Source organism: Lolium perenne, chromosome 7, assembly GCF_019359855.2.
Source record: "Lolium perenne isolate Kyuss_39 chromosome 7, Kyuss_2.0, whole genome shotgun sequence".
Lineage (NCBI taxonomy): Eukaryota > Viridiplantae > Streptophyta > Magnoliopsida > Poales > Poaceae > Lolium > Lolium perenne.
The window spans coordinates 312967693-312989976 of record NC_067250.2 but is presented as its reverse complement, the minus strand read 5'-3'; the positions used below and the strand labels follow the sequence as shown (position 1 = coordinate 312989976).

At 51.0% G+C, this 22284-nt stretch overlaps 2 pseudogenes; both read left to right on the top strand.

The window, feature by feature from the left end:
- The first annotated feature begins 1542 nt into the window (after positions 1–1542).
- On the top strand, positions 1543–3343 carry LOC139833419 (F-box/FBD/LRR-repeat protein At5g22660-like; annotated as a pseudogene).
- Positions 3344–19709: 16366 nt separating this feature from the next.
- On the top strand, positions 19710–21522 carry LOC139833417 (F-box/FBD/LRR-repeat protein At5g22660-like; annotated as a pseudogene).
- Positions 21523–22284: the final 762 nt, after the last annotated feature.

Genomic DNA, 22284 nt, shown 5'->3' with positions numbered 1-22284 from the left:
GGTTTCACGTTTGGGACGGAGAACCTCCTCAGGTTTCAAGTGGAGTACTTAACCCCCTCAGGTTTGCATTACCAGATACATTACCCCCTCCAGGCGGTTTGTCATTGTATTAGCTGTTTCCGTGAGCGGTATTGGGTCATGTGGACTGAGTTACGGTTAAGAGATGGGTGTCGCTTTCTACTCTCATGCACTGCCCGCCGGGCCGGCAACTCTTCCCCACCGCCCGCCCATGCTCTTCCCCATCGCCCGGTGCGATTCGCCGCTGCGCCGTCGTGGGGGTCGAACTCGACGACGACTCGGTCGATGGCGATGCAAGTGCACAGGCGCAGAAATCCACGGGGCCATGGGCTCGATGCCGATGCAAGTGTATAGGGCGGCGGACGCGGAGGCGATGCAGCTCGCGGTTGAGGGTCTTCGCGATTTGGGAGGGTCTTCGCGTTGCAGCAATACTCCACTGGAAGCTCGTCACAGCGTACATATATCCCAACCTCTAGGTTCCTTACTGATGATAAAAATCCAATTCTCCGATTTGAATCTCCAATTCGATCTGTCCTCTTCCAGTTCGTCCATCCTCTGAGTCCTGCACGAAAGAGGGAAAGGGGTACCTAATTTGGGGAAGAAGGAGCACGAACCTTGCCCGTCTATGCCGCAGGCTTCTACGGAAGCTCTGTTTTCTCGACGGCGACTTGTTGGATGCAGAGTACGCGCTCCTGGACGCGCGGCGAGGTGGGGTGCTAGCGAAGCGGACGCGCGGCTCAGGACGAGCGCTGTCGATGCAGAGTGCGGACAAGACGTGGCTTAAGGAGCGCTCCTGGACGCGAGGCGGGCGCGCAGTCGGGCTGCTTCAGCGCTGCCTGCAGCCTTGGTCGAGTTCAGCCTTGGACGAGCCGACACTGTCACCGGCACCCGGCGGCGTGCGCTCCTCTCCTTGGTGAAGGCCTGGCCCGCATTATCGATCGTCTGCCTCTTGGCGACGCCGTCGCTGTTGCCGGCTTCTACGCGGCGCACGACCTCGCCTAGGGCGGCGTCCACGCTGGAGGAGGGGGCAGTGAAGGAGATCCAGCGCGTCGCGGGCATCTTCGTAGGCGAGCGTCGGGAGGATCTCCGCATTGCCGAGTCTCTGGAGTCTAGAGCGCTCATGGCGATGCTCTGGAGAGCGGTCCATGATCTCCGTGTTGCCGATGCTCTGGACTCTGGAGCGCGTCGGAGAGCGCTGGGAGGAGGATTTGTTGCCGCGCGGACAACAACGAGCTTCAGGAGGATGAATCGGCGAGCGCCGGGAGCGTCGTCGGCGAGCGCGGGCGCCGGCGCCATAAGCAGAGAGGACGGCAGCCACAGCATCGGACTTTTCTTCCCCATCTCCTGTAGTCTACGTGGCCAAAACCACTCTCCACATAGGCTAAAACAGCCATGACCAGCCTGGGGGGGTTAACTAACTGGTAAGTGATACCTGGGGGGTTATTTGCTCTAGTTGAAACCTGGGGGGGTTAAACGCTCCAAACGTGAAACCTATGGGGGGTATGTAGACTTCTTTCGCACAGGCATCGATAGCCCTCGTCCCCATCCCAGCGCCTCCGGCGGCGGCGGCGGCGACCATGGACACCCGGGTGCCACCCTTGTTCATGGACCCCTCGAAGGAGGAACGGTTCCGGCGCGAAGGCCATGACCGTCACGAGGTAGAAGCACACTTCGCCCGCGTGCTCTCCGACGCCCACTACGCCCTCCCGGACCCGCCCGCCTCCGTCGACGCTCGCCTCTCCTCCCTCCTCCCCCACGACGGCGCCGACCGCGTCAGCAGCCTCCCCGACGAGCTCCTCGGCAACATCGTATCCCGCCTCCCCATCCTGGAGGCCGCGCGCACCGCCGCGCTCTCCCGCGCCGGCGCGGGTCTGGCGCTCTACCCCGCTCGTCCTCGTCGACTCCCACATCCTCCCTGCCGGCACCGTGGTCGGGCGTGCCGACGCGCGGCGCGTCACCTCCGCCGTCTCCCGCATCCTCCTCGCGCACCCGGGCCCTTTCCGCTGCGTCCACCTCACCAGCAGCTACATGGAGGAGTTCCAACACCTGCTCACGCCCTGGCTCCACACCCTCGCCGCCAAGGGCATCCAGGAGCTCGTCCTCTTCAACCGCTCCGTCCCCGCTCGACTTCCTTCTCCCTGCCACATTCTTAGGCATGACCACCCTCACCCACCTCCACCTCGGCATGTGGAGGTTCCCCGACACGGCCCGCGTCTCGCGTGCCACCTGTTTCCCTAACCTCCGTGAGCTCGGGTTCATCAGCGTCTTCATGGAGAGCAGGGATTTGGACTTCATCCTCGACAGAAGCCCCGTGCTGGAGACGCTCTGTGTCGGAGAGAATATGTTCAAGATTCCCCTCCGCCTTGTCAGCCAGAGCCTCCGTTGCGTGCAGATCGTCGGATGCTCATTTGAAGAAATCTCTGTGGTGCACGCCCCATGCCTTGAGCGATTCATCTATTCAGGAGGTTGGGGCTTCGGCGCGGCCAGCAACAAGATGAGCATCGGCCATGCCCCCAAGCTGCAATTGCTGGGGGTCATCAAGGTTGCTCATCTTTTTTTCCATTTGCTCTATTACTGCACATCGTACCTAAATGATCAGTGTATAAGTGTGTGCGATCTTTCTTCTCTCAATTGGGTGCTTTGAGATTGCGATTGCAGGTTGGGGCAAAGGCCAGCCCAAGCATCATGGTACCAAGTGTGAGGATCCTGGCTTTGGAGGTGTGTTTTGGCGTCCGTAATGATGTCAAGATGATCCCGACTATGCTCAGATGCTTTCCAAACATTGAGACGCTCCATCTCATGGTGAAGCCCCTGATGCATCTTTTGGCATTCATTTGCACCATCTGCTGCATGATCCATCAATACTTGTTGTACTTAATGTGCGCTGATTAATTACAATTTTTAGTCTGCAGAAGCTGATCAACCCTCTGGGAAGGTCAACCTCAAGTTTTGGAATGAGTCAGGTACCATAGAATGCATCCGCTCGTGCATCAAGCAGCTGGTGTTCCATTATTTCAAATGGGGACGAAGTGAGCTTGCGTTCCTCAAGTTTTTCCTTGGGAGCGCGCTGGTGCTGAAGGAGGCGGTGCTAGTGATCGCCCATACAAGTTTCACTTCGGAGGAGGATTTGCATTCCAATGTGGCGCCTCTGGGGTCCATGAAACGGGCTAGTGCAGGCTCCTCAATCACGGTCTTTATAAATCCTAAGCCTGAAGGAGACAACATGCGGAGATACAAAAGATCATCCGAATTTTCTGTTGGTGACCCTTTCGCAATCTAAGTCAACGGTGCCTATATATTTCATGCGGGAAGTAAATTGATCTGCAAGTTCTTAATGTGGTATGCTGTCACAGTATGGACATGCACTGTTTTCAGTTCTTTTTGATGTTCTGCCCTGGCTCTTTTTCTGCAAACGTGATTAGCTTGAGTGGTGAAGTTAGTAGTTTTGTTTTAGATGGTGCGAATGACTACCATTCTGTGGTAAATACCAGTATTTTTTATGACGGCGATAGTGGAGAACCTACTGTATTTCTGTGTGATTTCATTAGCTAGATTTGATCTGGTGAGTGGTGTTACATTGCACAATTGCTGCTACATTATGTGGAGAAGTAAGTGCTGAATTTAGTAGTACTGTTTTCGCTGATGCAAATGACTACCATTCTGACTGTCTTGTTTGATGGCAATTGTGAAGCACCTATTGTATTCGTGTGTAGTTTCATTAGCCAGGTTTGATCTGATGAGAATGGTTTTAGGTTGCACAGTTGCTGCTAAACATTATGAGGTTTGATGATGGGGAAAATTAACTCTTGTTCCAGCTGGCAGAAGTTTTTGACCCTTGCAGGTTGTGTGCCGTTTCATGTCCTAATTGATTTGCATAGACCCAAGTGAATTATTGCCGCATCTCTTTATAGCCTACCTTCTTCTTCGTCAGTGCTGAAATTTGGATCATGAGATGCATGGTAGCTTAGATTCTGTATATATTAGGATATACGTGTGTTGTAATCCTACCTGTACTTGTATTGTACCCCTATATAATGCAAAGGCCACCCCACGTTGGAGGTGTGCCACAAACCCTAAAACTATTGTTTGTTATGGTATCAGACGACAATCGATCTCCAACCTAAAAACATGTCTTCCGCTCCGCCTTCCGCCGCCGTCGCCTCCAGCGACGCTGCTGCCACGGCCGCCGACGTCGTCGCCTCCGACACGATCGCCGCCTTGGCATCTGTCCGTGCTGCCGGCCCCTGTTCATCTGGACCATGCGTTCGTCCCGCCGTTCCTCGCGCACCTTCTCAATGGTGGGACGGCGCCCTATATCGCGGTGGCTTCCCTCGGCCCTCTGCAGTCCCGATCTGCCGGGGCTCTCTTCGCCGGGCCCGTCTCCTCACTGTACGCGGGTGCGTCCTCGACGACCTCACCCGTGGCGGCTCGGCCTCCGCCTCCGTTGCCATCAGCAGCCGCCCCGCACTCTCAGGTGCCTGCGCCGCTGCCACCTCCGGCTGTCGCACCTTCGCTGGTGCCCACACAGCCGCCTCCGCCTGCCGCCCATCCGATGATGCGCGCGGTCGTTCCTGCCCCCGCTGCCCCCATCTACTCCGCAGCGGGCCCTGCTGATTCCGCCCCTACTCCGGCCGCCTATGCCGGCTATGGTGGCTACCCGGGCTTCCCTCTTTATGGAGCTCCATATGGACTTCCGCCGACAGCGCTGCCCTCGTATGGCGCGTTCCATGGACACGGTGCCTATGCGACAGCGCCACACTATGGTGCCTCTCCGTCGCCCTATGGTGTCCCGCCGCACCTGGGCCCCGCACACGTACGGCGCTTCATCGCTCTACCCTGCCGCTGTGGTGCCATCTCCTTCGGCGCCGTCCCATGTCCCTTCCCTGGATGTCGAAGCTGCTCTGGCCGCGATCCCGTCGCCGCCGTTTATCTTCTCGCATCTTCTCCCGGTAAAGCTTAAGCCGGATAACTATCTCTATTGGCGCGCTCAGGTGCTCCCACTTCTTCGCAGCCATTACCTCGAAGGGTTCGTCGCTGGCACATTGCCGTGTCCGTCCTCGCACCATCCGATGTACCGTGCGTGGATTGCTCAAGACCAAGCCATTCTCTCGGCGATATAGTCCTCCCTTGGTGAGGGTGTTGCTGGGCTGGTCCTCTTTGCTGCAACGTCACATGAGGTGTGGGACATCTTGGAGTCGAGCTTCTCGTCTCAATCGACGGCTCAGTCCATGGCTATCCGCACGAAGCTTAGCGAAACTCGCAAGGAGAATGGGACTATGACCGCTTTCTACAACAAGGTCAAGAAGCTGGCTGACACCCTTGCTTCCATTGGTGAGCCTCTCCGCGACTCTGAGTTCACCGCCTACATTCTTGCTGGCCTCGACGGTGACTATGACTCCCTTGCCGAGGTTTTTAGGCCTCTTTAGGACTAGCTTTCCTATTATCTTACGTGTCTGCTAGGCCCAATTACGCGTAGGATGTTCCGGTTATGCGGTGAAAACCCTAAACTGTCGTAGATTGGTCCATCTTGATATTGATTAAGCAAGGTTCCCATGTTTATTGCAAATCTAATACGAACCATGGGACAATCGGCTCTTTGAGCCGATCCACAGAACAACTTAAGAGCCGATCGGGGCTCGTATTTAATGTTTACGTGTTTTTTCCATGCAGGAAGCTAATCGAAGCAATCCAACACCTCCCTGACCAGGTATAGGTCAGGTGGCACGCCCTTGCATTTAGCTGGGACGTGTGCCAGAAGACATTGCGCCGTCGCCCGAGGGACCAGGGCCAACCGCAGTCCTGAGAGCCTCCCGGCTCTACGGTGTTGATCGTCGCCAAGCTCGCCGGTGGATTTTGGCAGGCAACACAGAGACCGAGCTTCTAGTAGAGCGGGGCGACAAGGCGCCCGAGGGAGCTCCACCGGCCGCGGGTGACGGTGGTAGGCGGCCGGCTGGTGGTGGAGACAAGGGGGCGGAGCAAAACTGGATTTCTGTAGTGGCAGGAGAGCAGCGGTGGCGGAAGATCTTTCCCCTCTAGCTTTCTTCTCTCCCTCCTACTTCTTCGCCCAATGGCTTCCGACAGCTAAACCACACCCATGGGGTGTCAGAAAATCGATTGTGCCCATGAGTAACAGTAAGCAAGCACAACCCCATTTGCAAATGTGGAGGAAGTCCACAACATCACCATATGAGAACGGGTGTTTACAACTTCTAACCACTGTGAAGTGGTCTCTCAAATAAAAGGAATACAAATGCACGTTAACTCTTTCACAATGATGATGTACGAACAATGCATTGGTGTTTCCCTTTGATTGCATCATCTGACGGTAACTACATCAAACCAAGAGTGGAGATCAATGCTGCAACTTAATATTGAATTCTTAAATGTTCTAAGTATTTACAAACATTATTTTCATGTGACCATGAACTGAGCATACATGCCCAATGACCAATTATAACCCTACCAAGGGAAGATGATGTTATTTGGGAGGAAATTCTTGTTTATTTGGCCAAACAAACCACTGGTTGACACCTCATACCCTGTAGGATTTCATATTTTTTTAAACTAATTAGTTGGAAAATCCTACTCGGCAACCCATTATCAGGATATTTAGACTTATACGTTGGAGAACCCTTTCTCAAGATATTTAAAAATAAAAAAAATGGTATGACATAGAAAAACACTATATAAATATATCTATATGGTACAAAATATTACATAGACGAATGTTATTTTTGTTAGCAGATAACGCCAAATTATTTCAAACTATAACTCGAAAAATAAATATGTTATACATGGCATGTGTAGTTTAACACTAGTTCAAGTGCAGTGACAAGTATTCGAATTTATGGGTTAATTTTGAATTTTAGTGTTAACATAGAATTTAGAAATAGCAATTAAGATTATGCACTAAATATTGTATTTAAAATAGTAAGAATTTATTGTTGGAGTGTTTTAAAAGGTAAAGTTGTTCGGTATAAATTGTTTAGACTCATACATTGGAGAACCCTTTGTCAAGATATTTAAAAATATAAAATAGGAACAAAATTTAAGAACACTATATAGTATGTCTACATGGTGCAACACACTACATAGATGAATAGATGAATGTTATTTTATCACCAAATAAAGTTGTACCCACCGAATTATTCCCAACTATAACTTAAAAATAAATATGTTGTACATGACATGTGTAACTCAAAGGACACAATGCCTCCTGAAGAGCGGGTAAATAGGTGGTTAAAAAAATCTGAGATGAGCTTAACAAATGCGCAATAAAATATATGCGAAATAAAATAAGTGTTTACTTTGTCAAGACCAAACTTATAAACTACGGTTCACCTATGCGCGTCAACAACATATGCTAAGCATGATAAGCAACTATGTGATAACAAAATATATATAAATTCAAGCACGAAGACTATCACAAATTAAATTGTATAAGTAGAGAGCTCGGGTACAGATAATCGAGCCATGCGGAGACAATGATTTATTCCCAATTCACACTCTTGCAGGTGTTAATCTCCGTTGGAGAGGTGCGATGGCTTAGTGCTTCCCAAGTGCCACATGAGGTCTCGCCTTGAGGTGTGGTTGCTCGATGCACACCAACGCTATAAAGGCCTCACCCCAATATGCGGTAGAAAACCACATATATACTGAACGCCACAAAGTCAGCACCTTATTCTCCGGTGACCCTTGCCACAAAGGCCTAAGTCACGGTTCCACTAAGGGATTTCCTTCGAGGCGGAAACCGAGTCTTACACAAAGCTTAGGGCAAACATCCACAACTTAATCGGAGGCTCCCATGAAATCTCCACAAAGGCCTCAAAGCTGTCTAGAGTTTCAAGAACCCAAGAGTAACAACCATCTCACCTTCACCACCACTACGCTTCGGCCCAAGCCTCCGGCGACGGGCCTCGCTCCGCTCGTCAGAAGTTAGCCTCCCTTTAGTATATGAATTTGGATCACAACACAACACCTGACGAGGTAGAAGCAGACTTCGCCCGCGTGCTCTCCGACGCCCACTGCGCCCTCCCGGACCCGCCCGCCTCCGTCGACGCTCGACTCTCCTCCTCCTCCCCCACGATGGCGTAGACCGCGTCAGGAGCCTCCCCGACGAGCTCCTCGGCAACATCGTATCCCGCCTCCCCATCCTGGAGGCCGCGCGCACCGCTGCGCTCTCCCGCCGCTAGCGCGGGGTCTGGCGCTCCACCCCGCTCGTCCTCGTCGACTCCCACATCCTCCATGTCATCGTCGACGCGCGGCGCATCACCTCTGCCGTCTCCCGCATCCTCCACGCGCACCCGGGCCCTTTCCGCTGCGTCCACCTCACCAGTAGCTACATGGAGGAGTTCCAACACCTGCTCACGCCCTGGCTCCACACCCTCGCCACCAAGGGCATCCAGGAACTCGTCCTCTTGAACCGTCTGTCCCCGCTCGACTTCCTTCTCCCTGCCACCTTATTAGGCATGACCACCCTCACCCACCTCCACCTCGGCATGTGGAAGTTCCCCGACACGGCCCGCGTCTCGCGTAGCAAGGGTTCATCAACGTCTTCATGCAAAGGGCCTACATTGCCTTCTCGGTATCGCATTGCAAAAGTCTACAGATTCCAAAGCTAGGCCACAATTTTTAGTCCCACATTGCTAAGACAAGAAACTTTGGACCAACTTATAAGGAAAGCTCTTGTCGACATCTAAAATGCTATAGACACACAGTGCCTTGCACTACACCCGCATATAGCGCGTGCGCTCGCGTGAATATTCGCGACTTAGAATATTCGCGATTCTAGCAAATAAAATCCATATTTTTCTCTGAAATTTATTTCCTTTTTTAGTTTACTTTATTTTTACTTGAGGTTGAGGTTGACCTTGCCAGAGGATTTGAAGTATCTCGGCAACCGCGCCAAGCATGGCCTCCCTAGGGGCGTGATTGAATATTGAAAAACTAGTACTTAAAGCCCATTTTATACTTTCGCACTTACTTGGCATTTTCGGATGTCCTCATCGTGCCAGTTTTCAAACTAATTAAGTCCATAAATAACTATCATGGTATGAAATAAAAAAGAAATAATGTGTCTTGTTTGAGTCTTTAATTTTTCGCGGGACAATGCTGTTTCGTGAAGTCGCCGTCGGTTTCAAGTCCTTACATGTCCGTATGTCAAAAAAAAAAAAGTCCTTACATGTCCATGGTGCATTTTCGGCAGTATAAGCATGCGCACTATTTTGTGTCCGAATTAGATGGACAAGAACACAAGCCATTGTGGGAGCTATATGTGTTGAATCATGTCGTAAGGGAATAATTTAACAAAAACATAGATGAACCAGCTATGATGATATTCGTAGTCCATGGCTCTATCTTATTTTCTATTTTAGCATGTACCTTTGTTTTGACATAAGGGAAAAGGGTTTGGAATTACCGTTATCCCTGTGCGATATATGATTAATTTATTAAAAATATGTGTTAACTCGAAGAAGTTGTATGGTAATTATAAAGTTGGAGATTTCCCCTGATTCTTCGATTCAAGCAAAATCTCAGGGCTATCGACATAGGCATCTCCAATGGGCCTGCCGAAGATGGTACCGGGTTTTACTGAAGGCCCACGACCCGAAGATTATAAAGCCCGGAAGCCCAGTTAGGAGAGAGTTTGGAAAGATAGAATTGTATTAGGAATATTGACTTGTAACTACTACGGAACGGACTCAGATTGTCTCCCGAACTCTGTAACTTGTGTATCACGAAACCCTCGGCTCCGCCTCCTATATAAGGGGGAGTCGAGGGACGAAGAGAGGATCGATTTCATTGTCAACACAACCCTTGTTTTCTAGCAGTCGAGTACTTTTCCGGCTGAAACCCTCGAGATCTACTTGCCCTCTACTTCCAACTAAATCCTAGTCTACAATCCGTAGGCATTGACGAGTTAATCCCTTGTCATTGGGGGAGGGGAGGGGGCGATGGCAGGGAACACATAAGTTCAATTCCCTGTCAACACCTCCCGATCCATGCGATTCCACACAAACCGACTAGGCCCTGGAGGGGGTAGCGGTGCGCGCGTACCTGCGGCGCGGGACTTGTGGGTTGTTGGTGATGGTGGAGAGGCGGGTCTGCTCCTCCTGCAGCGCCAGCTCCGTGGCCACGAAGCCCTTGTCACGCAGGAAACCCAGCACCGCGACCAAGTCCTCGCCGTCCACGGCCGTGGCGCGCAGGAGCTAGGGTTTAGCAGCGTGGGGTTTTGGCGTCGACGAGCAATGGCAGCGAGGGAGGAACCAAGGAAGGGGAAGAAGGTTCTGGAGTGGGATTTTTCTTTTCTTTTGTTTTTTTGAGCTAATGGAGCGGGCAAGTGATACTGCGCGATGGCGGGGCTCAGTTGGGCTGGCCCAACAAGAAAATTTACAGACCGATGGGCTTATCCAGTGCTCAGACAGAGTCGTAGAAAATTTTCTTCCTGGATAAGCGGAGGATCAGATTTTTTATTTTAAGAATGTGATGTGCTGACCCGAATAAATGTGGTTTGGTTTCTATGCACGTGTTGAAGGTAAGAGTTTCGTTCTATCCAATTTACTCCCTCCGTCCTTAGTTTGGATAATTAATATCGCTGCAATTCATCTCTACTATCAATAATATAATAATTTGATGTCACATATGATGCTATATATGTATAAAAATTTAATCAAATTTAAAAATATTTACCTTCTAAAATAGAAAAAAATACAATTATTCGGGAAGGGAGGGAGTAACCACAATCTACCTAGTCAATATTTGCGACGGAGACCGAGCTTCGAGCAGGGCGGGGCGACAAGGCGCCCGAGGGAGCACCGCCGGCCGCGAGTGACGGTGGCAGACGGAGCAGGCAGCTAAATGCTTTGACAGAACATGGGGGAGGGCACAATAAATATCATGCAAGGATCCAAACTGGCCATGCATGCATGAAGAGACATCCTAAAAGTATCACATTGGCCCACCTCATTCACCCTTCCACCACTGCATGGTTTTAGGGCATCTCCAACTGGGCGACCCAAACGGACGCGCTGGGCCGTCCGTTTTGGGCCGTTTGGGTCGCCGCCCGGACACACGGACAGCGCCCCGCGTCCGCGTGTCCGTTTGGGTCGCGCGCTGCGCCCAACGCGCGGACGCACCGCATATGTAATTAAAATAACAAAAATAAAAATAAAAAAGGAAAACAGCCAAAAAAACATTAAACTAGTGGTTAATTAAACTTAGCCCTATTTTGGGCAATTTTTACACAAAAGAAAGCCCTATATGGGCTTTAAACTAAAAAAAAAGAAACCCTACACAGGGTTTGCGAGCACGGTGGCCGCCGGCAGTACTACCCCCAGTAGTACTCGTCATCGTCGGCGTCGATGACGACGACGCCCCCCGGCGGCGACGCGCTGTTCGGCTCGACACGCCGGAGGGCACCGGGGACTCCGGCCAGGGCTCCCACCGCGCCCTTTCCTGTGCGGATCTGCGGGTTCGGCGGGCTCGCCGGCCTGCGCAGCCGTTCCCTCGCGCGCGGACTGCTGCCGGAGCTGCTCCTCCGCCAGCGCGTGGCCCGGCGCTCCTCCTCCGCCAGCGCGCGGCCCCGGCGCTCCTCCTCCCGGAGCGCCGCCGACGCGTAGCCTCCTCCCGACGGCGCGCCAGCTCCAGAAGGCCCACGCCTCCGCCTCGGGCGTCCTCCCGGGCCTTCCCGGCCGCCTCCTCCAGCGCGGAGGTGCGCAGCGCCTCGGCGAGGTGCGGCCATTTGGCCAGCTCGTCGAGGTCCTGCTGCTCGCGGGACGCCGCGAGCGCCGCCTGCAGCTCCGGGTCGTTCTCCTCCTCCTGGGGCTGCGGCCGGGGCTGGGGCGCGGGCTCGTTGATGTAGAGGCCGCCGGGGCGGCGGCCAGCCCGCCTAGCAGGTGTGCCTGGCTACGCGCGAGGCCGCGCCGTTGCGGATGTGAAGCATGTGCGCCGGCGCGCATCGTGCTCCACCTCGAACCACAAGTCCCAGTTGGGACTTGCGTCACCGCACGCGGGGTCCTGCCGGAGGTCCGCCGGCAGCCGAGCGCGGCGCCTCCGGATCTCGGCGTAGCGGGCGCGGCCGGAGCTCGGGATGGGCGGCACCGGAACCCGATCCGGGCTCGGGTGCCAGCCGTGGGGAGGTGCACGTCCCCCACGGCATTGGGACGCCGGCGTCCCCGGAACATCTGCGCCACCGCTACGGTGACGTAGATCCGGTCGCGTCTGGGAGGCGCCGGCGGCCCCATTGCGAACGCCGGCGGCGCGACTTGCCGGCTGCTACCGGCCTCGTGGTCGTTGGCGGACGGCTCGAACTCGCGCTTCGGGGCCATGGCGGCGCGGAAGCTTCGAGCTCGCGCGTGCGGACGGAGTGGAAAGTGGGGACTGGATAGGGACAGTCCCCTTCCCCCGTCCACATTTAATAGGACTGGGGCACCGACAGGTGGGCCAGCCACGCGGACAGGGCGGACACGCGAGGACGCCGCGTGCCATCCGCGGCCACGCAAACCCGGCCCAGATTTGGGCCGGGTTTGCGTCGTTCCGGACGCCGCGGCCGTCCGCTTTTGCGGTGCGTCCCCGCGCTGGGCCGCGTTTTTGTCCGTTTCGACCCATCCGGACGCGCGGGCGCGGGATGGGTCGCCCGGTTGGAGATGCCCTTAGGTCCAGCCCGCAAACGAGTGCTATACAGCGTCTAATACTGGCTTCTAGGTGGCTCATTGCAAAAGTCTAAAGATTCAAAAGCTATGCTACAATTTTAATCCCACATTGCTAAGGCAAGAAGATTTGGATCAACTTATAAGAAGAGCTCTTGTAGACATCTAAAATGCTATAGGCACACAATGCCTTGCACTATATATGCACACGTATAGCGCGTTCGTTCGCGTGAATATTCGCGACTTATGACTTTGGTTTTTCGGACGTCGGCACGGCTTTTCTAGCAAATAAAAACCATCATTTTTTTCTTAAATATCTTTGTTTTTTTCCATTTGTTTACTGTTGGCCGCATCTCTTTATGGCCTACCTTCTTCTTCAGTTCTGAAATCTGGATCATGAGATGAATGGTAGCGCTTGTATAGCTACATTAGTGAACGGAGGGAGTAGATAGATTGGGCTACCATTCTTCTTTCGGTTCTTAAGTGCTGAAGTTACTAGTACTGTTTTGGCGGATGCAAATGACTACTCTCTCCGGTCCTTTTTAGATAGATTGAGCTACCATTCTTCTTTCAGTTCTTAAGTGCTGTTGTTACTAGTACTGTTTTCGCGGATGCAAATGACTAATACCATTCTAATTAACTTATATTCACACAATTTTTCACATGATTCCTGTTACCAAGATATATGATAACAAGATATAGTTGTACTATATGCACCAACAACTTTTGGGAGGAAACTCTTGTTTCTTTGGCCGAACAAACCACTGGTTGACACCTCCTACCCTGTAGAATTTCATATTTTGTAAAATTAATTAGCTGGAAAATCCTACTCGGCAATCCATTACAAGAATATTTAGACTTATAAATTGAAGAACCCTTTGTCGAGATATTTAAAAATACAAAATAGGTATGACATAGAAAACACTATATAAATATGTATATATGGTACAAAATATTACATAGAGGGAATGTTATTTTTGTTAACAGATAACACAAAATTATTGCAAACTATAACTCGAAAAATAAATATGTTATACATGGCATGTGTAATTTAACACTAGTTCAAGTGTAATGGCAAGTATTTGAATTTATGGGTTAATTTTGAATTTTATTGTTAAAATAGAATTTGGAAATAGTAATTAAGATTATGCACTAAATATTGTATTAGAAATAGTAAGAATTTATTGTTGGAGTGTTTTAAAAGGTAAATTTGTTTAGTATAAATTGTTTAGACTCATACATTGCAGATGTTGTCGTTCGCTTGAGTTTCGCACTAGCCTTGTAAAGTCATCGATCTCGCTCGAGAAACTCGGAATTGGGCAAGAGCGTTCTGTAGTTTTATGGTGCGACAATATATGAGCAACTTATCTCTTCTCTAATACGGCGCTTCATCCACGTAAGCATATAGGGGTTGACTTTCACTTTGCTAGCGAGAGGATAGCTCATAAGCTTTTTGCCGTCAAGTTCATATCATTACAAGATCAACTAGCATATATTTTTAAAAAGCGCTGTCATTGTTTCACGCATGTAGCAAGATCGAGATTGAGAAAGCACGGTTGAGTAGGTGCATTATATTATACACTATATAAAAGTTGAACAAGTTACTACACCCAAATCAATTTAGCTACTGTAGATGGGCTATTTATCCTCTCCATTCTCCTATCTGTGTGCGGCACGTTGCTTTCATTTTACACGGTACATAAAATCAGTCGACTGTCTCGTTTTAGTTTCCTTTTTTCCTTGCCTTGGAAGGTTACCGGTTACCGGTTCCTACCTGCCTTCGTTTCTATTGCTGTTCCTATTGCTGTAATCGTTACCGGTGAACACGGTGGGGCTTAAAGCGGTTGGATTAGAGCGGCGTTTGCCTATATTGATTGGCACGTTTCATGTTCAACTAATTGCCACGTTTCACCTATATTAGCGTTCTCGAAGAATCGGGTCAAGTCCCGTCACAGCTCCTCAATTTCGTTTTGTCTCACTTCCTTTCTCTATCCTCAAATCTCCCCCATTCATCTTATTGGAAAGAAATCTCCCCTCCGTGATGCGGTCCATTCCCCCATGGTGAAGTTGCGGCTGCTGCGAGTTTCCCCTGGCCGAGCTCCTCCGTAGCCGGTGGATGTGTGCAGATTCCACGTTGCAACTCCTCACGTACCAGTGGCCCTCCACCTCGCTGGTTGGTCTTCCGTGTGGGTACTCGCCTTCAACCTAGATAGTTGGTCCCCGTCTGAGTACTCGACAGCGGCGGCGCCGCCAACTGCTCGTGATCTTGGAGCGCGTCATCCCAACCTGATCCTCCCCACCCCACTCTTGCCGCCACGAAAAGTTGGTCAGCGCGCCGCCGGAGCATCGAGCCAGTGCTTGCAGTGGCGCCTCCCCACCGCCCACGCAGCAGAAGGAGGTCAACTTTGTGGGTAAGTTGTGGTATCCGCAAGTGCGCATGCCAGCGGCTGCCGTCCACAGTTGTGGTCATTCATGACTCGGCCCAAGAGTCGAATCGAGCCTGCCGGTCGCGGGGGATTCTCGCCGGTGCTCTCAACGAGGCACAACAGGTCAGGGTGTGTGTGGCTCCACTGGTCGAGCGGGAAGGCCAGGGTGTGGAGACGGCCGGTGGAGCTGATGTAGGGGATTGCGGTGCAGGCTGCGGAGGGGAGGGGCCGCGCCAGAATTACGAGAGGAAGAGGAGAGTTGGGGGTGGCGCCCCAGCTCGCCGCTCCAGCGCCACGACTGTTGCTCTTGCCAGAACTGGCTACTTCCGGTGCCAGCCGTCAAGCATCGACGCGCTGGGGCTCCATCTCCTCCATCCTTGGCGTCAGCGTTCTGCCATCCCCGCAATCGAGATTGACGACCGGATGAGGCTCTGCTTTTCTCTCTGTTTGCAAATTGGTTTTGTTCCTTACTGTTTATTGATTGATATTTGTAGGCATGTTGCTGATTGATGCCATTGCCAATGTCCCTCTGGTTGTCGGCAGGTTGTGTCCGCCTCTATTTTTCGTGTTCCATGACAACTTGGAAGACATTGTCATGCTCTGTTTCCTCTTCTTGCCTGGTAGTAGATCTCTGCGCGGGCGAGCCGAAGGCTTCCTTGTATTGTTTTGCATATACGATCAATTGAGGTCACATGTGGCAGCTTTGATTACTCAAAGTTACACCAATTTGAATGTTTTTGATTTATAATTTTTTTAAACATCATATGTTTCCAACGGGCGGACGCGGCAACACACGACTACATTACCTAGTACGTGGACATGCCACTTTTGCATCCGGGAGCACACGCTTCTGGTTTTGAAATGAATTTTTTTATCGTATTATTTGCACATACATCTTAATGTTCTATGTGTTCACAAAGTCGTTTCACGAAAAATCGATGTTTTATATGTCATGTGTAAAAAATATCGAATTTGGTGCAAGAAATAAGCTCTCCACAAGATTTTTTTTTGTCTTCTTTATACAGGACACAAAAAGCTTAGGATTTCCGCAAAACTTGGCATGGCAACATAGATATACACACGAATTTTTGTTCGGAATTTTTTCTTGATGTTTTAAAATGTATTTTTTTTTTTTGTGGCATGAGCATATACAGGTACGATCAAAAGCGCATTTCCGCAATATAGTACTAGCTAGTACTAATTAGAAACTGAAATACATAAACACAAATCTATAATATCTAAATGAGAGCAACCCACTAAAGGTAATTCTCTCAACATGCAAGCATGCCACCTCATCGACCTGCCACGTCATAAGACTATTTAAATTTTCAATTTTTTCTGCACACAAATAGCTTTCCACGTCAGCCCACTAGCGATCTTTCCATGTACCTATTTGTATTCCCGAAGCGCACCAACGATATAAAGGAATATAACATAACTATAGCGATTTGTTTGCTCTTCCTATTCGTCTACTCCACCCTCTCCCCTTCCCACTGGCTTTCGCCTGACGATCCATCTCTTGCCCTGCGTTTTATAAGACCATGACAAACTCAAGATCACCAAGTCTTTCCCACTGTTTCTGATTCATCATAGGTGCTCCTCCAGGTCCTTCCCCGTACGACTTTCTCAAATCTCAAGGGCAGCGTGGACACTGTTGACATTTTCCCGTACACCATCGGGTGAAAGATGGATGAGTACTGCACGTCCGCACCTACCAATTGGAGTTCATTGATTAATCTTCTCTATCATCCCATGTCTGTTCTGCTGGTTTTCTCCCTGCCCTTTCTTTCCTGCATCAATTTCAAGTCATTTTCTGTAATTAATTCAAAGTAGTCTATATTTGGTGGAGAATATATGTATACTGATTATAATTCCAAATACTCTTCCATTGGCCTAAGTGTTATGTCTATTTATGCTTAATCCAAGTACAGGGAAAATTTTCTACAGGGTGTGCATTGCATACATCAGGGATTGAGTCGATCCAGGTAAGAACTTCGTTCTATTTTATGCCCACCCCAGTTAGATGATTGGAACCTCCTCAGAAGTCAACAAATGTAAGTGTGTTTTATTTATCATACCCCTCTTATTTATTCTTTTATTTCCTGTTTCTTTAAGCAACAACTTCCAGTTCGCTCTTCTATTGTTGCATCATGCTTATCCTGCACTTATTATAGTATTTCTTTTGTACTTATTTGGTAAGCCTCATCTTCATGCTAACTAAGAACTAAACCAGCTTGATTAGCACAAATCGATTATTGTTTCTCAATTTTCCGATTGCAGGATCCTGCTGTTGACTCCATGCAAAGAACTAATCCATGTACATTTTTCAATTTTATAATTCATGCAACAAGTCATGCAGTCTTACAGTCGTTCAGTTTTTATTGTATCTAATGGCTATAATCGAGCCATTCCTATAACCATTACCCTGCCTAACCTACATGTCTTTAGCGTACAACAGTCTATAGCAAACAGTGTCAATATGACATGTTTTTGGCTCATTAGATATTTTTAGCTTCTTTTGTTCGTACAATGTAATCCTCTCTGAATCATCTGAATGAAATGTAATTAATGTACGCTGCAGTTTTGGTTCTTTGACTTGATTAGAATTGAGTAGGTATGCATCAGTGTTCACTCACTTTACAGTATACTTGCAATCAGTGTTACTGTAAATCACAATGTAACCGTTTTTAATCAATTGAATTGTACATCTACATCTTATTTTGAAGCAACTGAAAGAACTATAGAAGAATTGAGCGGATGCATTTCTGCTAACTTTTTGGTGTTAAGCTGTTTCACTTTAATACATATCACAGTGAATTTTCTGATGACAATCTCTAAATCATTCTTCAAATCCCGCAGCAACGCGCTGCAATCCTCTAGTATGTATTTGTTACTGTGAGCACTCAACATTTAGTTGGGCCGCAAAGTAATCTGAAAGGAATGGTCTCATTATTTTGTAGAGAAACCAATGGGCCACGAGCAATAGGTTTCGAACACTTTGGGCTCAGGAGCATTTTCTTTCGTGCCGTTGCTGCTCCACTGCACAGGCATGAAAGAAGTCTAGATAACCCCCTCAGGTTTCACGTTTGGGACGGAGAACCTCCTCAGGTTTCAAGTGGAGTACTTAACCCCCTCAGGTTTGCATTACCAGATACATTACCCCCTCCAGGCGGTTTGTCATTGTATTAGCTGTTTCCGTGAGCGGTATTGGGTCATGTGGACTGAGTTACGGTTAAGAGATGGGTGTCGCTTTCTACTCTCATGCACTGCCCGCCGGGCCGGCAACTCTTCCCCACCGCCCGCCCATGCTCTTCCCCATCGCCCGGTGCGATTCGCCGCTGCGCCGTCGTGGGGGGTCGAACTCGACGACGACTCGGTCGATGGCGATGCAAGTGCACAGGCGCAGAAATCCACGGGGCCATGGGCTCGATGCCGATGCAAGTGTATAGGGCGGCGGACGCGGAGGCGATGCAGCTCGCGGTTGAGGGTCTTCGCGATTTGGGAGGGTCTTCGCGTTGCAGCAATACTCCACTGGAAGCTCGTCACAGCGTACATATATCCCAACCTCTAGGTTCCTTACTGATGATAAAAATCCAATTCTCCGATTTGAATCTCCAATTCGATCTGTCCTCTTCCAGTTCGTCCATCCTCTGAGTCCTGCACGAAAGAGGGAAAGGGGTACCTAATTTGGGGAAGAAGGAGCACGAACCTTGCCCGTCTATGCCGCAGGCTTCTACGGAAGCTCTGTTTTCTCGACGGCGACTTGTTGGATGCAGAGTACGCGCTCCTGGACGCGCGGCGAGGTGGGGTGCTAGCGAAGCGGACGCGCGGCTCAGGACGAGCGCTGTCGATGCAGAGTGCGGACAAGACGTGGCTTAAGGAGCGCTCCTGGACGCGAGGCGGGCGCGCAGTCGGGCTGCTTCAGCGCTGCCTGCAGCCTTGGTCGAGTTCAGCCTTGGACGAGCCGACACTGTCACCGGCACCCGGCGGCGTGCGCTCCTCTCCTTGGTGAAGGCCTGGCCCGCATTATCGATCGTCTGCCTCTTGGCGACGCCGTCGCTGTTGCCGGCTTCTACGCGGCGCACGACCTCGCCTAGGGCGGCGTCCACGCTGGAGGAGGGGGCAGTGAAGGAGATCCAGCGCGTCGCGGGCATCTTCGTAGGCGAGCGTCGGGAGGATCTCCGCATTGCCGAGTCTCTGGAGTCTAGAGCGCTCATGGCGATGCTCTGGAGAGCGGTCCATGATCTCCGTGTTGCCGATGCTCTGGACTCTGGAGCGCGTCGGAGAGCGCTGGGAGGAGGATTTGTTGCCGCGCGGACAACAACGAGCTTCAGGAGGATGAATCGGCGAGCGCCGGGAGCGTCGTCGGCGAGCGCGGGCGCCGGCGCCATAAGCAGAGAGGACGGCAGCCACAGCATCGGACTTTTCTTCCCCATCTCCTGTAGTCTACGTGGCCAAAACCACTCTCCACATAGGCTAAAACAGCCATGACCAGCCTGGGGGGGTTAACTAACTGGTAAGTGATACCTGGGGGGTTATTTGCTCTAGTTGAAACCTGGGGGGGTTAAACGCTCCAAACGTGAAACCTATGGGGGGTATGTAGACTTCTTTCGCACAGGCATCGATAGCCCTCGTCCCCATCCCAGCGCCTCCGGCGGCGGCGGCGGCGGCGGCGGCGACCATGGACACCCGGGTGCCACCCTTGTTCATGGACCCCTCGAAGGAGGAACGGTTCCGGCGCGAAGGCCATGACCGTCACGAGGTAGAAGCACACTTCGCCCGCGTGCTCTCCGACGCCCACTACGCCCTCCCGGACCCGCCCGCCTCCGTCGACGCTCGCCTCTCCTCCCTCCTCCCCCACGACGGCGCCGACCGCGTCAGCAGCCTCCCCGACGAGCTCCTCGGCAACATCGTATCCCGCCTCCCCATCCTGGAGGCCGCGCGCACCGCCGCGCTCTCCCGCCGCTGGCGCGGGGTCTGGCGCTCTACCCCGCTCGTCCTCGTCGACTCCCACATCCTCCCTGCCGGCACCGTGGTCGGGCGTGCCGACGCGCGGCGCGTCACCTCCGCCGTCTCCCGCATCCTCCTCGCGCACCCGGGCCCTTTCCGCTGCGTCCACCTCACCAGCAGCTACATGGAGGAGTTCCAACACCTGCTCACGCCCTGGCTCCACACCCTCGCCGCCAAGGGCATCCAGGAGCTCGTCCTCTTCAACCGCTCCGTCCCCGCTCGACTTCCTTCTCCCTGCCACATTCTTAGGCATGACCACCCTCACCCACCTCCACCTCGGCATGTGGAGGTTCCCCGACACGGCCCGCGTCTCGCGTGCCACCTGTTTCCCTAACCTCCGTGAGCTCGGGTTCATCAGCGTCTTCATGGAGAGCAGGGATTTGGACTTCATCCTCGACAGAAGCCCCGTGCTGGAGACGCTCTGTGTCGGAGAGAATATGTTCAAGATTCCCCTCCGCCTTGTCAGCCAGAGCCTCCGTTGCGTGCAGATCGTCGGATGCTCATTTGAAGAAATCTCTGTGGTGCACGCCCCATGCCTTGAGCGATTCATCTATTCAGGAGGTTGGGGCTTCGGCGCGGCCAGCAACAAGATGAGCATCGGCCATGCCCCCAAGCTGCAATTGCTGGGGGTCATCAAGGTTGCTCATCTTTTTTTCCATTTGCTCTATTACTGCACATCGTACCTAAATGATCAGTGTATAAGTGTGTGCGATCTTTCTTCTCTCAATTGGGTGCTTTGAGATTGCGATTGCAGGTTGGGGCAAAGGCCAGCCCAAGCATCATGGTACCAAGTGTGAGGATCCTGGCTTTGGAGGTGTGTTTTGGCGTCCGTAATGATGTCAAGATGATCCCGACTATGCTCAGATGCTTTCCAAACATTGAGACGCTCCATCTCATGGTGAAGCCCCTGATGCATCTTTTGGCATTCATTTGCACCATCTGCTGCATGATCCATCAATACTTGTTGTACTTAATGTGCGCTGATTAATTACAATTTTTAGTCTGCAGAAGCTGATCAACCCTCTGGGAAGGTCAACCTCAAGTTTTGGAATGAGTCAGGTACCATAGAATGCATCCGCTCGTGCATCAAGCAGCTGGTGTTCCATTATTTCAAATGGGGACGAAGTGAGCTTGCGTTCCTCAAGTTTTTCCTTGGGAGCGCGCTGGTGCTGAAGGAGGCGGTGCTAGTGATCGCCCATACAAGTTTCACTTCGGAGGAGGATTTGCATTCCAATGTGGCGCCTCTGGGGTCCATGAAACGGGCTAGTGCAGGCTCCTCAATCACGGTCTTTATAAATCCTAAGCCTGAAGGAGACAACATGCGGAGATACAAAAGATCATCCGAATTTTCTGTTGGTGACCCTTTCGCAATCTAAGTCAACGGTGCCTATATATTTCATGCGGGAAGTAAATTGATCTGCAAGTTCTTAATGTGGTATGCTGTCACAGTATGGACATGCACTGTTTTCAGTTCTTTTTGATGTTCTGCCCTGGCTCTTTTTCTGCAAACGTGATTAGCTTGAGTGGTGAAGTTAGTAGTTTTGTTTTAGATGGTGCGAATGACTACCATTCTGTGGTAAATACCAGTATTTTTTATGACGGCGATAGTGGAGAACCTACTGTATTTCTGTGTGATTTCATTAGCTAGATTTGATCTGGTGAGTGGTGTTACATTGCACAATTGCTGCTACATTATGTGGAGAAGTAAGTGCTGAATTTAGTAGTACTGTTTTCGCTGATGCAAATGACTACCATTCTGACTGTCTTGTTTGATGGCAATTGTGAAGCACCTATTGTATTCGTGTGTAGTTTCATTAGCCAGGTTTGATCTGATGAGAATGGTTTTAGGTTGCACAGTTGCTGCTAAACATTATGAGGTTTGATGATGGGGAAAATTAACTCTTGTTCCAGCTGGCAGAAGTTTTTGACCCTTGCAGGTTGTGTGCCGTTTCATGTCCTAATTGATTTGCATAGACCCAAGTGAATTATTGCCGCATCTCTTTATAGCCTACCTTCTTCTTCGTCAGTGCTGAAATTTGGATCATGAGATGCATGGTAGCTTAGATTCTGTATATATTAGGATATACGTGTGTTGTAATCCTACCTGTACTTGTATTGTACCCCTATATAATGCAAAGGCCACCCCACGTTGGAGGTGTGCCACAAACCCTAAAACTATTGTT